The following is a 15,745-nucleotide window of genomic DNA, read 5'->3' on the forward strand; positions in this document are numbered from 1 at the left end:
TAATACAAACACAACCCTTCAATCGAAACTCAATTCGGAGCTTGTTTGCCTAGTTCAATACCCATTTCGCTCGTTAAACAATTAACTCACATTTCACATCAAAAACCCAATCGCGACTTGATGAAATTAAACCAAAATTTTCAGATCAGTCCTATAATTCATGATTTAAATTTTGGAAGTCTCGAAATCAAATTTGGATCTCTAGAACTAAAAATAAACCTTTAGATCATTACATTTATGCTCAAAACGACAAAAATCTTCCAAAAATGACCCGTTGGGCATCCGAAACACACCCGAGGCCCCCGGGACCCCGACCAATAATACCAACAATTCCCAAAATACATTACGGACTTGCTCGAGGCCTCAAATCACATCAAACAACGCTAAAATCATGAATCAACCGACAATCCAAGTTTTATGAACTTTAGAATTTTCAACTTCTATTCCCGATGTCGAAACATATCAAATCACGTCCGATTGACTTTAAATTTTGTACACAAGTCCAAAATGACATAACGAAGCTATAGAAATTCTCGAAATTCCATTCCGACCGTCGGATCAAAATTTCACCTATCAACCGGAAATCGCCAAAATACTAACTTCGCCAAAATGAGCTAATTTCTTCACCGGACCTCCAAAATTAATTCTGATGGCGCTCCTAGGCCTTAAATTATCCCCCGAAACTAAACGAATCATTGGAATTCAATTCCGAGCCCTCTAACTCACAAGTCAACGTCCAGTTGACTTTTCCAAACTAATTCTTCCTTAAAGAGACTAATTGTCCCATTTAATACCAAACTCGATCTGAATTGACTCAAATTCACCAAGTACACATATTGAAACATGAATAAGCATTTAACGGGGAATACGGGACGAAAATACAGGAAACGATGGTTCGGGTCGTTACAAATTATAACTTTTAATATCAACATGTTCATATCGTCTTATATTCACATTTATCATTTTGCAATGGTTTTAATATAGGTCCTAAAAGTAGCCATTTTCGAGAAAATATTAGGAGTTATAACTCTATCTTCTCATTTACGTAAATGGGGGGTAAGGTTGATGTCTCTATCAACCAGAAAAGAGGGCCAAGAACGTTCAGATTATGTGGTCAAAACTATCATCAAATTGGGAGCTTACTACCTCCTAAAGGATCTACTCCAAAATTTGCACAGTTATATATATATGACACAGAGAATGAAGTTACAAATAGAATCAATGCTTTCAGGTTAGTCTTATACCTTTATTATATAATACTATGCAAATAACATTTAATTTAAAAACCTTTATTGATATCATATATTTTTTCAGTCGTGGCCAAGATATTAATAAACTTCATGCTGAAATTGTTTCTGATCTAAAACAAACGCTTGATGACAATAATGTTTTGGCAAAGACATTTAGGATGGTCAGAGATCGATTCCAGGAGAATATAGACTCCAATGTTAAGCTCAGATTAATAGGGAAAAGAGGTACTGATGGTAGAAGATACAACTTACCAACAATACCAGAAGTAGCTGCTTTGGTGGTTGGTGATTTTGAAGTTTCTGGAAGTGATCGTGATATCATTATAGAAACACAATTTGGACAGCTACAAAGGATAAATGAACTAAATGTTGCATATTTAGGACTACAATATCCTTTGCTTTTCCATATGGTGAAGATGGATACAGAGAGGATATTCCTTTAAGTCATGGCGATGAATCATCGAGAGGAAGGCAATGTGTTAGCATGCGAGAATTTTTCGCTTATAGAATTCAGGAAAGAAAAGATGAAGTTCCCACCATTGTGTCTTCAGGAAGATTATTTCAGCAATTTTTAGTTGATGGTTATACAATGATAGAATCTTCTCGGTTGAAGTTTATCAGGACTCATCAAAAGCAATTAAGAGTTGATTCTTATAAAGTCCTAGCAGATGATATTTTGCATGGTGACATCGATCCTTCATCCCAAGGTAAAAGGATAATTCTACCTTCAAGCTTTACAGGGGGTGCACGATATATGGTTCAGAATTATCAAGATGCTATGGCAATATGTAAATGGGTCGGGTACCCTGATCTTTTTATCACATTTACTTGCAATCCTAAGTGGCCAGAGATTACTAGATTTGTGGAGAGCAGAAACTTGAATCTTGAAGATCGTCCAGACATTTTAAGTAGGTTGTTCAAAATCAAATTGGACCACTTAATAAAGGATTTGAGAGATAATCAAGTTTTTGGACAAGTAAAAGTAGGTACACAACATTTACAATTTATTTTAAATAAACATGATAATTTATATGAATCAGATAATTGTTTTTTTTAATAAACTTGCTTAGTTTCCAATGCAGTGATTTATACCATTGAGTTCCAAAAACGAGGACTACCTCATGCTCATATCTTACTTTTTCTTCACGAGCATAATAAATTTCCATCTGCATCAGATATTGATAGAATAATTTCGGCAGAAATACCAGATAAAGTGGATGATCCTAATTATTACAATGCCGTTAAAAATTTAATGATGCATGGCCCATGTGGTTCTGCTAGGAAATCTTCTCCTTGCATGCTGAATGGTAGATGTACAAAGCACTTTCCTAAAAAGTTTGTTGAGGCCACAACGGTTGATGAAGAAGGGTATCATGTTTATAGAAGAAGGGATAATGGTAGAACAATTATGAAAAATGGTATTGATTTGGATAACAGGTATGTGGTGCCACACAATCGCTTTTTATTATTAAAATATGGTGCTCATATCAATGTTGAGTGGTGCAATCAAACAAGATCCATTAAATATTTATTTAAGTATGTCAATAAAGGTCATGATCGTGCAACTGCTGCTTTTTCTCAAAGTACTCATGACAATGGTTCATCAACCGTTGATGAAATCAACATGTATTATGATTGTCGCTACATATCCCCATGTGAAGCTACTTGGAGAATATTTAAGTTTCCTATTCACCATAGAGAACCATCAGTGGAAAGACTATCATTCCATCTTCCAAATGAACGAAATGTCATTTTTTTCTGATGATGATCCAATTGATAATGTTGCCAATAGACCAACTGTGAAGGAATCAATGTTTTTGGGATGGTTTGAGGCAAACAAAAATTTTCCGGAAGCAAGAGATTTGACTTACGCAGAATTCCCTCTTAAATTTTGGTGGAACCAAAAATTAAAAAAATGGGAAAAGAGGAGAAAATCTGAATTTTCTATTGGGAGGATTTTCTTTGTTACTCCTGGAAGTGGAGAGATATATTATCTTAGATTGTTGTTGAATGTAATCAAAGGTCCAACTTCATATGAACAACTTAGAAGAATTAACAATCATGACTATCTTACTTTTAGAGATGCATGTTATGCACTTAGGTTGTTGGATGACGACAAAGAGTATGTTGATGCTATAAAGGAGGCAAGTACTTGGGGCATGCCATCTTATCTAAGACAGTTATTTGTCATGTTATTGTTATCAAATTCAATGTCACAACCAGAAATTGTTTGGCAATCATCGTGGGAGTTATTGTCAGAAGATATTCTCCGTGAAGAAAGAACATTATTGAGTAATCCAGGTATTAAAAGATAAAATTATTAGATTAATTTTTTTTTAGTGCTATATGTTAAACAAGGAAGAAATATTAATACTTCATAACTTCTATAATATTCTACTTTGTTGAATTTGGTATTCATATAGATGAAGACCACTCTCTGTTTTTAACTATTGATAAAGTCAATTTCATTAATTTTATAATACCGATTTTTTCTCGCTACATTTTGTTTTTATATGTTCTAAACGACATCACAAATTTCAGCTTTTTCTTTTGAGTTATTGTAATACATGTAGTTAAAAGAACTAAAATATAGTACTCTAGATTTATGCTTAGACATGTTATTCTATAACAAATTAATGATCTGTATGCAAAAGCAAACAACCTATATATACATAAAACTACATGGTTGAGTTTTAAATATGAGTATATATTTTATTTTGAACTTTAACATTTTTATGTCATGCAGCGGCAGAGTTAACAGATGATGAATTGAAAAATCGTTGCTTGAAAAAGCTGGACAATATTTTAAAAAGTTGTGGAAAAAGTTTTAACGATTTTCCGACAATGCCAAGACCATATTACAATGAGGAAGAATTTGATGGTGCTAACAGACTAATTAATGAGGAATTGCGCTATAATAGGCGCTCTTTGACACAAGAGCATGAACAATTAATAATGAAATTAACAGTCGAGCAAAAGTCTGTTTATGATAAAATCAGATTTGCAGTGATTGAAGACAAAGGAGGGTTATTCTTTTTATATGGTCATGGAGGAACTGACAAAACTTTTATCTGGAAAACATTGTCTTCTAGCGTACGATCTAAAGGCGATATAGTGATAAATGTTGCTTCAAGTGGTATTGCTTCTCTTTTGTTACCAGGAGGTCAAACTGCACATTCAAGATTTGCGATCCCTCTAAATCCAACTGAAGATTCAACATGCAATATAAAACAAGGTAGTCCTTTAGCAAAGTTGATTGTGAAGGCAAAATTGATCATTTGGGATGAGGCACCAATGATGCATAAATACTGTTTTGAAGCTCTTGATCAAACTCTTAGAGATATTCTAAGATTTAAAGATCCGTCAAATTTAGATCGGCCATTTGGAGGTAAAACAATTGTTCTTGGAGGTGACTTTAGACAAATTTTGCCTGTAATTATAAAAGGTACTAGGCAAGAGATTGTTAAAGCAACTCTAAATTCTTCATATTTGTGGCCCCACTGTCAGATTTTAAAGGTAACAACAAATATGAGATTGCAAGAAAATAGATCTGGTGCAGATTTGGATGATTTAAAACAATTTTCTGATTGGATCTTGGCAATAGGTGATGGAAATATTGGATGTTCCATTGATGGCATTGAGAAAGTAGAAATACCCGACGATCTTCTCATACATAATTGTGATGATCCAATATCTGGAATTGTAGAAAGTACATATTCTGATTTCTTGAGACATTTCACAGATATAAAATACCTTCAAGAAAGAGCAATTGTTGCACCAACACTTCAGATGATGGAATCGGTGAATGATTACATGGTTTCTCTCAACAATAGCCAGGATAAATCATATTTAAGTTCGGATACAATTTGTATGTCTGATCATGCATTTACATCTTTGGAACATGTACATACACCTGAATTCCTAAATAGTATTAAATGTTCAGGTATTCCAAATCACTCTATCACTTTGAAGGTAGGTGTTCCTGTGATGTTGTTAAGAAATATAGATCAATCGTCGGGATTGTGTAATGGTACTGTCACACCTCCTTTTTGCGCGCCCGGCCCCGAAGGGTTAAAATGCGCGGGTGGAGTTTTTCCAATTTAAGTGACAATATTCGAAATGGGATTATTTATTTAATTCAGAGTCGCCACTTGGGAAAGGTTTGGCTTTTGGTGTCCCAAGTCACCGGTTTATCTTGAATCCCAAATCGAGGAAATTTTCGACTTTTCCAAATGAAGTCTGCGAACCAGAAATTCTAAGTAAGGAATTCTGTTGACCCGAGGGAAGGTGTTAGGCACCCTCGAATCCCGTGGTTCTAGCACGGTCGCTTAAATTGTTATAATGGCTAAATATCTGATTTAAATATATGTTGTGACTTATGTGCTTTTATTGAGTTTTAACCGCTTTTATTATTATCATTTTTATTTTTTATAGAATTGCAACGTCGTGAAAATATATCTCGAACAACGACCGTTCGGACTGATTTCAATCACTTGGGTACTCAAATCTTCATCTTTCGGTACCACTTGGTACCTCCCAAGTTGCCTCAAAACCCGATACGGTGCATAGGGTTGGATACTTTTCAGTCCCATCAACAGAAAGTGAGGCCGGGTTGCCGGCATGTATATGATTTCCTCGATAGGTGACCATCCGAGCGTCCATTGGATTTGGCTGGCAGTGAGAGTTCGGAGAAATGAGGTCCATGATGTGACTCCCTCAGGTAAATTGAGCCCTTTGATTCTCGTGTAGAATTCTCCAATACAAGTTTTCTCTGGCGAACCATAACCCACAAGTGAGGAGCGATGACATAAATGATCGGTCATCCATACTTGCAACAGTAGGTTACATCCTTCGAAGAAGTCACCCCTGGCTCGACAAACAGTGAGAGCCTGGAAAATGTCAGCCATAATCATAGGCGCCAGAGTACTTTTATCTTGGGTAAGCAAAGTACTGACAACCCCAGTTATTCTTAGATCGATGTTGCCGTCCTTCCTTGGGAACACTATAAGACCTAAGAAAGCCGTCATGAAAGCCAATTGCCTGTGTTCGTCCCATTTTTGCCGGTTGCCTTTACTACATAGTTTGAAATCCGGCTTATTGAACCCACCCTCATGACCGTATCTAGCATACATGAGATGGAGACTGCAGAAGCCTTTGGCAAGATCTGGATGGTGAAATGTTCGGGGTATTTTCAGAAAGTCCAAAAATCGGTGTACCGTGACGGCTCTAGGTGCAATCAAGTACTTGAACCTTAACGGAGCTTCATCACCCCCAATGTATCCCGCTATTTCCTCCAGCGTCGGGGTGAGTTCGAAGTCTGAAAAATGGAATACATTGTGCGCCGAGTCCCAGTAAGTGACCAATGATCTGATAATATCACCCCGAGGCTGAATGTCTAGTAAATCCGGGAGATTTTTCAGATATTTCCTCACTTTGCCTTGCCCTTCTTTGCCTAAGTCGTTCCACCATAATCGCAACTCAAAAGGGATCTTGGTCATTATTGAAAACGATTCATTTTGTATCGTGCTCATCCTGCACATTTATTTAAGGCGATAAACTTTATTAGACTCAAAAAATTAAAATTATCTAGATTTTTTTTGAAAACGGGAGGTTGGACCCGCCGAGGGTTGCCTACGTATCTCACCCCGTGCGAGAATCAAACCGGCGTAGTTCGGTCATAGAGAAAATTAAATAAACCTAGTAATCAAGAATAAGCATTTTTATTGTTTTTGGAGAAAGATAAATACTAAAAAAAATATTTTTTTTTGTTTTTTTTTGCACTATTTGGACTATTAGTCCGAATTTATAAAAGGGTATTACAAAAGAAACAACACATTTTTGAATTATGAGTTTTCCATTTTTTTTTATTTTTTTTTTTGAAATAAATACCCTCTTTTTTTTCTTAAAAGAAAAGAAACAATTTTTATATGTTTTTTTTTATCAGACTAAAAGGCAACTTTTGGTTTTATTTTTTTTTCTTTTTTTTAGAAAAATTCCGACGAGGTTTCGACACTACTTGGACATTGGTTTTATTTTTCCAAAATAAGTAATTATCTCCCTACGCTGCTATTTTTCTTTTTTTTTAGAAACCGATCAACATGCGGAACCGAAGCAAATAAATGCGCAAAACAAATAAGATGCAGCAGGGTGGCCTTTTCATTTCTGGTTGCTTGTCCTAGACGGACCCAACCCCTGTGTTGAGCCCCCTAAGTCAAATGCAACATGATGCAAATAAGCGTTCCTACTAGGGATCCGGCATGAAGTCGAGTTATACTAGGTTTAAACCTTGGTATTTGTTCTAGACTGTGTACCCGAGCGGACAACTCGAGTCGAGGAGGGGCAACTTACCGGGAACCAAAAGGCCGTCCGGCTTCGTAACTTATCCGTCCTCTTTCTTATTTCGGGTATTGACACTAACAGAATAGGGAGTCTCGACCAGCGAGCTTCTCCCCGGAGGTGAAGAGAGAAGGGTTTCGGCACAGTTTATATACAGTTCAGATAATATCAAAGCGGTAAAAGACAATATTTAGCACGTTATGCAAAAATATGTAATAAAGATCAGATAATAAAGCCAAATATAACAGTTATTCTAAGCTCGAATTCTTGAACCCTGAACCAGAGATTCTGGGTTCGTCCCCAGCAGAGTCGCCAGAGCTGTCACACCTCCTTTTTGCGCGCCCGGCCCCGAAGGGTTAAAATGCGCGGGTGGAGTTTTTCCAATTTAAGTGACAATATTCGAAATGGGATTATTTATTTAATTCAGAGTCGCCACTTGGGAAAGGTTTGGCTTTTGGTGTCCCAAGTCACCGGTTTATCTTGAATCCCAAATCGAGGAAATTTTCGACTTTTCCAAATGAAGTCTGCGAACCAGAAATTCTAAGTAAGGAATTCTGTTGACCCGAGGGAAGGTGTTAGGAACCCTCGAATCCCGTGGTTCTAGCACGGTCGCTTAAATTGTTATAATGGCTAAATATCTGATTTAAATACATGTTGTGACTTATGTGCTTTTATTAAGTTTTAACCGCTTTTATTATTATCATTTATTTTTATAGAATTGCAACGTCGTGAAAATGTATCTCGAACCACGTCACAATCAATGCACCCGTAGTTGTTAACACATTTCGACTCCGTTGAGATTTGAATTTGGGTCACATAAATGCGCACCCGAATTTAAGAATGTAATTTAATTAAGTCGCGCCTAAAAAGTCTAACGCGTTATTATCTTTGGGGAAGGCAGTGGAATTCACTAAACAGTCCATCCCAAATTCTAAGTATTTATTATGACCAATTATTGAGGGCCCCGCAATTTGCCTTTTTATTCGGCGAGGCTTGTCTTATTATTTTTAGAAAGGTATCCTACAGTGACTACATTTCTATTATTTTTATTTCCAGAGATAGAAGAAAGGAAAGTGTGTGTGCTAATTGAAGTATATACTTCAGCTTAAACCAAACTCCTGTCAATTTTTGATTGATTACTTTTAAAGTAAAAAACGTCATGCCTTTTACGAAAATGATTTGGTCGAATAAAAGATTACATATGAGATAGATGAAATGCAATACTTAATCCGAACATTTCTTAATTTGAACTTAACTGAACTTATTTGAACTAGGTTAAAGGATAACTGGCGAAGTAAAATGCTTTAATTTGACAAGGAATCATATACGAGTTAGCGAAATACAACGTTTAATCTGAGCATTTCTTGTATTGAACTTGACCAAACTTATATGGACTAGTCTTACTAGAAAAAAAAACTAAATGAAACAGAAAACAGTATTGTGTAAAGTCGAAATATGCATACTTATACTAACAGACAATTGTCGAGCTCAAATACAAAGAGGTGAAACTCAGTCGGCTATCAGTATACTCTTTTAAACTATTGAAACATAAGCTAAATCAATTTCCACAAGGCCTGTTAATGTACTATGAATATTACGGCAAATGCTTGAACTTTTTCAACCTTTTTCATTTCATGCTTTCAAACTGTTCCAATTACATCAATATGGGACTTGAAATGTGTATCTGAAAATGCTGAAAGTGCAACGGAGAAGAAGAAGAAGATGGGAATCAGCAGCAGCAAAAAGGCAGAATTAAAAGTAGCAGCAGGACAAAAATGTAGCAGCAATAGCGAGCAAGATAGCAGCAGCAATCAGAGCAGCACAACAGAAAGGATTCTGTTGCGAGGTGGAACTAGAGTTGAAGGAGAAACAACTCGATGAAACAGCACACAGTGCGATACTCCAGACAGTCCAATTCCGGAATATACCAAATGTAGCAGAACACTAACAATAATCTTGATTGAAATTTAGAAGAAAGAACACTGCCTAACGTATTGACAATAAATGAACTTCAGACAAACAAGACCAAGTTTTTGATTTCTTAATCTGTTTTCTCTCTTTCTTGCTCTCTTTCTATTCCTGTCAACTCTCTCTTTTCTTTCTATCTTCACAGTGTGTGTGTCTCCTTTTTTTTTTTTTTCTCTTTTTACCTTCAGAAAATCCAGTCCCCCCTTAAACTCCTCACCTCCCCCTCTTATAGGCCTCAACACTATCCCTATTAAACAGCCTGTTCAGACTATTACCATACCCCTCCCATGTGCCTTTAAACTTTTCAGTTCCACTTTAGTTAATTAGGTATAAAAACCCCATCATTCCTTGGCAGATTTAGCTTTTCCATTTTATTTAACTAAAAGCAAGTATGGGCAGTAGGATATGTTGACAGCATATGCTGTCAAACCATTTTAAAATTAAACAAGGACCTTTATGCAGGCCACAGGTTGTGCACAAAGCACATGAGGTGCACCAATGCACATGAGGTGCACTAATGCAAATGCTGTGCAAGAGTGCACATGCCCTCCAATTCAGCATTTAAACCAAACATCCCTTTTACATTACTGATCCAAATCAACAGCTATAAGTAAACAAAATTGTTTCTCAATTGATTCAAAAAATGTTCGACAGAAGCAAATCGATTTGCTGAAACTAATTGACGACTCATGTCGACTCGACTATATTAGCATTAACGTACACAATCGTAGCCAAAAATCAGACATTCAGAAGTATGGGACACATGACTCGACTTATACTGATTAAAATAGAATGGTACTTCGAGGAATCAGTTAGTCAGTACAAATTGGAATACAACCAATACGCATGCCGTATCAGAATAGGAGGAGAGGGATTCAGACAAACACAGATGTTCAAACAAAGTGGACAAACAAAAGTTGATAAAAATTAAAACAAATATGAACAGTCTTTTAAAACAAATCATACGGACTAAAAACAAATAAAGGAAAAGAAAGCAGACTTACCTTAAAACTTGAAAAGTTTAACAGTTTGAACTTGGATTTGGACAAACTTTCTTAAGGCTGAATGGACTTTAATCGAAGTGTTTCTCAGATGAGAAACACTTTGATTGAAGTCCATTAGACCTTAATCTCTTCGGTTGAACCGGTATGAACCAGTGACGAAGGACACAAAACCTTTCAAATTTAGATCTGGGATTCAGGCTTCCCTGATCAGATTCGGACCAAACCAAGTATGGTTTGGTCACGAGGGGGTCTGGTGAGTATCTGGTGTGAAGCTAGGGTTGAACCGTGTAGATCGAGTTTTGACTCGAACCTTCAAATGAAGATTCGAGAAGGTGGGGAGGGATTCGAACTACAGGGTTAATGGATTCATGCTCAGGATGGCAAGGGGGTTCTAGGGTGTTAAGGGGAAGGTCACCGGCGTCCATGCCGCCGGTTTTCATGGTGGAGGATACAGGGGCGGCTCTAGGGTTTGATGGGGATGAGGTTGAAGACGGGAGCTGGGGTATCTGATGGGGGGGCAGGGTAAGGTTATAGGCTTATATATGGAATAGGCGGCTGATCTCAAGCCATCGGATTAACTGGAATCAATGGCTTGGATCTAAAGGCCTCGGGGAAACGATGTCGTTTCAACTAAAGGGGGTTCGGGTTGGTCCGGGTGGAAACGGGTCGGGTTCTGTTCGTGGGTATAGGAAATGTGATCTTGGCCGTTGATCAATTTGAGATCAACGGCCCAGATCAACCTGTACCAAAACGACGTCGTTTGGATTCTCTGGGCATCAGGTGGTGTTGGACCGGGCAGGCCTGGGTTTTGGGCTGTTTGTTTGGGCCAATTTTGTTAAAATTGGCCCAAGTCCGGGAGGGAAAGGGGTCCTTTCAATATATATTTTTTTCTTTTTTTTCTTATTTATTTTAAAACTAAGCCAAAAAATCAAATTAAAATTAAACACACACTCAATACAATTATTTGCACACACACTAAAATATTTCAAAACAGGTAAAGTTAATCAAAATAAAATCACGGACGAAGATGCCCATTCGTGATTTTCTTATTCAACGACCAGATTACGGTTCGAATTATGCAGGACACATATATTTTTTGAATTTTGTTTTAATAAAGTAAATAAATAAAAATCGGCCGAAGTCACAAATAAATTAACAAGGTGTCGCACAGAAATCCAAAATTTGTACAGCAGGGCCAATTATTATTTTTTATTTCCTTTTGGAGCGATTGTCGTGCGAAACAAAAATCACGTGCTCACAGCTGCCCCTCTTTATTCGGAAACACGAAGGGTTTTCGTGCAAAGATAAAGTGAGCGTGTATGAGCGATTTTTGCCTATAGACCACTCCGTATGAAGCATGTTTTTAAAAGATCTGACCGAATCTTGCTTCAAAGATTTCCTACATATCCTGGGCTAAACAGGAATCAGGTCAATGTAGTTCGGGAAGTTTTGGTAGCTGGGACTACCATGGGATTGCAATGATTGCTGCTACTGCTGCTGTTGTTGTCAATGCTACGTCACTGACCGCCTTATTACAACCAAACGAAAATTAGAAACTGAACTAACTACTTATATGTATGTCAACTGCTAGTTACAAGATTCCTATCTATGATTCTTTTACGACTTGATCTTGGGTCTTAGCTGATTCTGCTTGTAGACTCTGATCTGAATCTTGATGCTTGCGAGTTGCGGCGACTTGTTTAATCTCCGGGATACCGAATAAAATGTGACTGGCAGAGTTCAGGACCTTAGTCAAATGTTGGAGTCGATCTGCTTTCCCTTTACTCTGATATCTCGGGATATCTTCTTTTGTCTTTCTTCTTCTTTGATTCCGAACTGGGATTTATCTCGTGGGTCATTTCGATCCATGTGGCTCGAGGTCAGACCTGCGGGAGAAAACAAACAAACGAACGAAATTTTCTGCCCCAGTTTCACTAGGAAAATTTCGTTAATTATTCACCAGGAAGTTCATAAAATTGATGAAAGAGGATATACATGTTCAGTTCAGGGCTGGAGCCCTAACACCGGCTAGCTGGGGAGAGGTTCAGTTTGGGGTTTAAAAACCCTAACGCCGAACAAAGGAAGAATTCAGTTTAGGGTTTAAAACCCTAATGCTGATTGCATGGAAAAGCTCAGTTTAGGGTTTAAAACCCTAATGCTGGCTGGAAGAAAAAGTTCAGTTTAGGGTTTAAAACCCTAATGCTGACTAAATGGAAAATTCAGTTTAGGGTTTAAAACCCTAATGCTGATTGCATGGAAAAGCTCAGTTTAGAGTTTAAAACTCTAATGCTGGCTGAAAGGAAAAAGTTTAGTTTAGGGTTTAAAACCCTAATGCTGACTAGAAGGAAAATTCAGTTTAGGGTTTAAAACCCTAATGCTGATTTCATGGAAAAGCTCAGTTTAGAGTTTAAAACTCTAATGCTGACTGAAAGGAAAAAGTTCAGTTTAGGGTTTAAAACCCTAATGCTGACTAAAAGGAAAATTCAGTTTAGGGTTTAAAACCCTAATGCTGATTGCATGGAAAAGCTCAGTTTAGAGTTTAAAACTCTAATGCTGGCTGAAAGGGAAAAGTTCAGTTTAGGGTTTAAAACCCTAATGCTGACTAAAAGGAAAATTCAGTTTAGGGTTTAAAACCCTAATGCTGATTGCATGGAAAAGCTCAGTTTAGAGTTTAAAACTCTAATGCTGGCTAAAAGGAAAAGTTTAGTTTAGGGTTTAAAACCCCAATGCTGACTAAAAGGAAAATTCAGTTTAGGGTTTAAAACCCTAATGCTGATTGCATGGAAAAGCTCAGTTTAGGGTTTAAAACCCTAATGTTGGCTGAATGGAAAAGAATTCAGTTTAGGGTTTAAAACCCTAATGCTGATTAAAGGAAAAATTCAGTTTAGGGTTTAAAACCCTAATGCTGATTGCATGGAAAAGCTCAGTTTAGAGTTTAAAACTCTAACGCTGGCTGAAAGGGAAAAGTTCATTTTAGGGTTTAAAACCCTAATGCTGACTAAAAGGAAAATTCAGTTTAGGGTTTAAAACCCTAATACTAATTGCATGGAAAAGCTCAGTTTAGAGTTTAAAACTCTAATGCTGGCTGAAAGGAAAAGTTCAGTTTAGGGTTTAAAACCCCAATGCTGACTAAAAGGAAAATTCAGTTTAGGGTTTAAAACCCTAATGCTGATTGCATGGAAAAGCTCAGTTTAGGGTTTAAAACCCTAATGCTGGCTGAATGGAAAAGAATTCAGTTTAGGGTTTAAAACCCTAATGCTGATTAAAGGAAAAATTCAGTTTAGGGTTTAAAACCCTAATGTTGATTGCATGGAAAAGCTCAGTTTAGAGTTTAAAACTCTAATGCTGGCTGAAAGGAAAAGGTTCAGTTTAGGGTTTAAAACCCTAATGCTGATTAAAGGAAAAATTCAGTTTAGGGTTTAAAACCCTAATGCTGATTGCATGGAAAAGCTCAGTTTAGAGTTTAAAACTCTAACGCTGGCTGAAAGGGAAAAGTTCAGTTTAGGGTTTAAAACCCTAATGCTGACTAAAAGGAAAATTCAGTTTAGGGTTTAAAACCCTAATGCTGATCGCATGGAAAAGCTCAGTTTAGAGTTTAAAACTCTAATGCTGGCTGAAAGGAAAAAGTTCAGTTTAGGGTTTAAAACCCTAATGCTGATTGCATGGAAAGCTCAGTTTAGAGTTTAAAACTCTAATGCTGGCTGAAAGGAAAAAGTTCAGTTTAGGGTTTAAAACCCTAATGCTGACTGCATGAAAAAGCTCAGTTTATAGTTTAAAACTCTAATGCTGGCTGAAAGGAAAAGGTTCAGTTTAGGGTTTAAAACCCTAATGCTGATTGCATGGAAAGCTCAGTTTAGAATTTAAAACTCTAATGTTGGCTGAAAGGAAAAAGTTCAGTTTAGGGTTTAAAACCCTAATGCTGACTGCATGAAAAAGCTCAGTTCAGAGTTTAAAACTCTAATGCTGGCTGAACGGAAAAAAAATTCAGTTTAGGGTTTAAAACCCTAATGCTGATTAAAGGAAAAGGGTCAGTTTAGGGTTTAAAACCCTAATACTGACTAAAGGAAAAATTCAGTTTAGGGTTTAAAACCCTAAGGCTAATTAAAAGGAAAATTCAGTTTAGGGTCTAAAACCCTAATGCTGATTAAAAGGAACATTCAGTTTAGGGTTTAAAACCCTAATGTTGATTGGCTGGGGATAAAGCTTGAGAATACTACACGACCTATTTTTGAGTTTTCTCGTTTTAATAGAAGGAAAAAGGGAGTTTTGCGGGAACTTACCTTTTGAGTGAATTCCTTATTGCCAAAATGTTTCTTGTACCCGTGTACCTTCTTCTTTGGGCGACACCTGCTTCTAGCACGGTTGTCTTGGATTAACACCTGTTTCAACTTCTCAGACAAAGAACAATTGTTAGTTCGGAAATGACGGTTGGTTCGGTGACCTTGATCGTTCCCAATTGCTCCGTTGCGTCTTTACTTCTGTTGCGAAGTCCCGCCATTGATTCGATTCGAATGGCGAAACCTTTAGACTGCTCAGGCTTGTATTTCCGGATTCTGTGATGATTTGCCTCGTGAGGCCCCCTTTTTTGTGTCTCGTTTTGATTGAGGGTTCTCAACGGGGGTTTCATTGGAGGTGTTCTGTGGGAATTTATACAAAAAAAAACGCTCTGTGGGGGAAATGTTTACAAAATGGATCCTTTTGTGCGGATTCTGTACAATGGGGTGTGCTGGGTTTTTATTTCAAAACGGGTTTCCCAGGGTTTGTTGGGGTAAGCTTGTTGGGGAATATTTACAAAAGGACTCGCTGGGGATGTGTTGATGAAATTCCAACGGGGATTTTTTTTTTATTATTTTTTTCTTTTATACTGGGGAGACTTTGTGGGAGATTGTACACAAGAGAAACTCTGTGGGGTTTTGTACAGGGGGAGGCTCTGTGGGGATTTGTCCGAAGGTGGACTTGCTGGGGAAGATTCCAAGGTTTCATTCTTTTTCCTTTACTCCGGAACACCATCAAACGTCATGATTCATCATGCTTGGGTAATCATATCAACGAGATGAGGTGCTTTCCCTCATGAGACGGGATTCCGTGCAAACAAACCTGCCACCTGTCCTTTCCGGTGTGTCCTGAACTCGGGGTTAAAATGCGAAAGGGATTCGAAAAGAAAACAAAGAAAGGGAAAAACAAATC

At 37.3% G+C, this 15,745-nt stretch overlaps 1 pseudogene; it reads left to right on the plus strand.

Annotated features, from left to right (window-relative positions):
- Positions 1 to 1,674: 1,674 nt before the first annotated feature.
- Positions 1,675 to 15,745, plus strand: part of LOC104219159 (uncharacterized) — a 30,195-nt pseudogene continuing 16,124 nt past the window's right edge.

This window comes from Nicotiana sylvestris, chromosome 3 (genome assembly GCF_000393655.2).
Source record: "Nicotiana sylvestris chromosome 3, ASM39365v2, whole genome shotgun sequence".
NCBI lineage: Eukaryota > Viridiplantae > Streptophyta > Magnoliopsida > Solanales > Solanaceae > Nicotiana > Nicotiana sylvestris.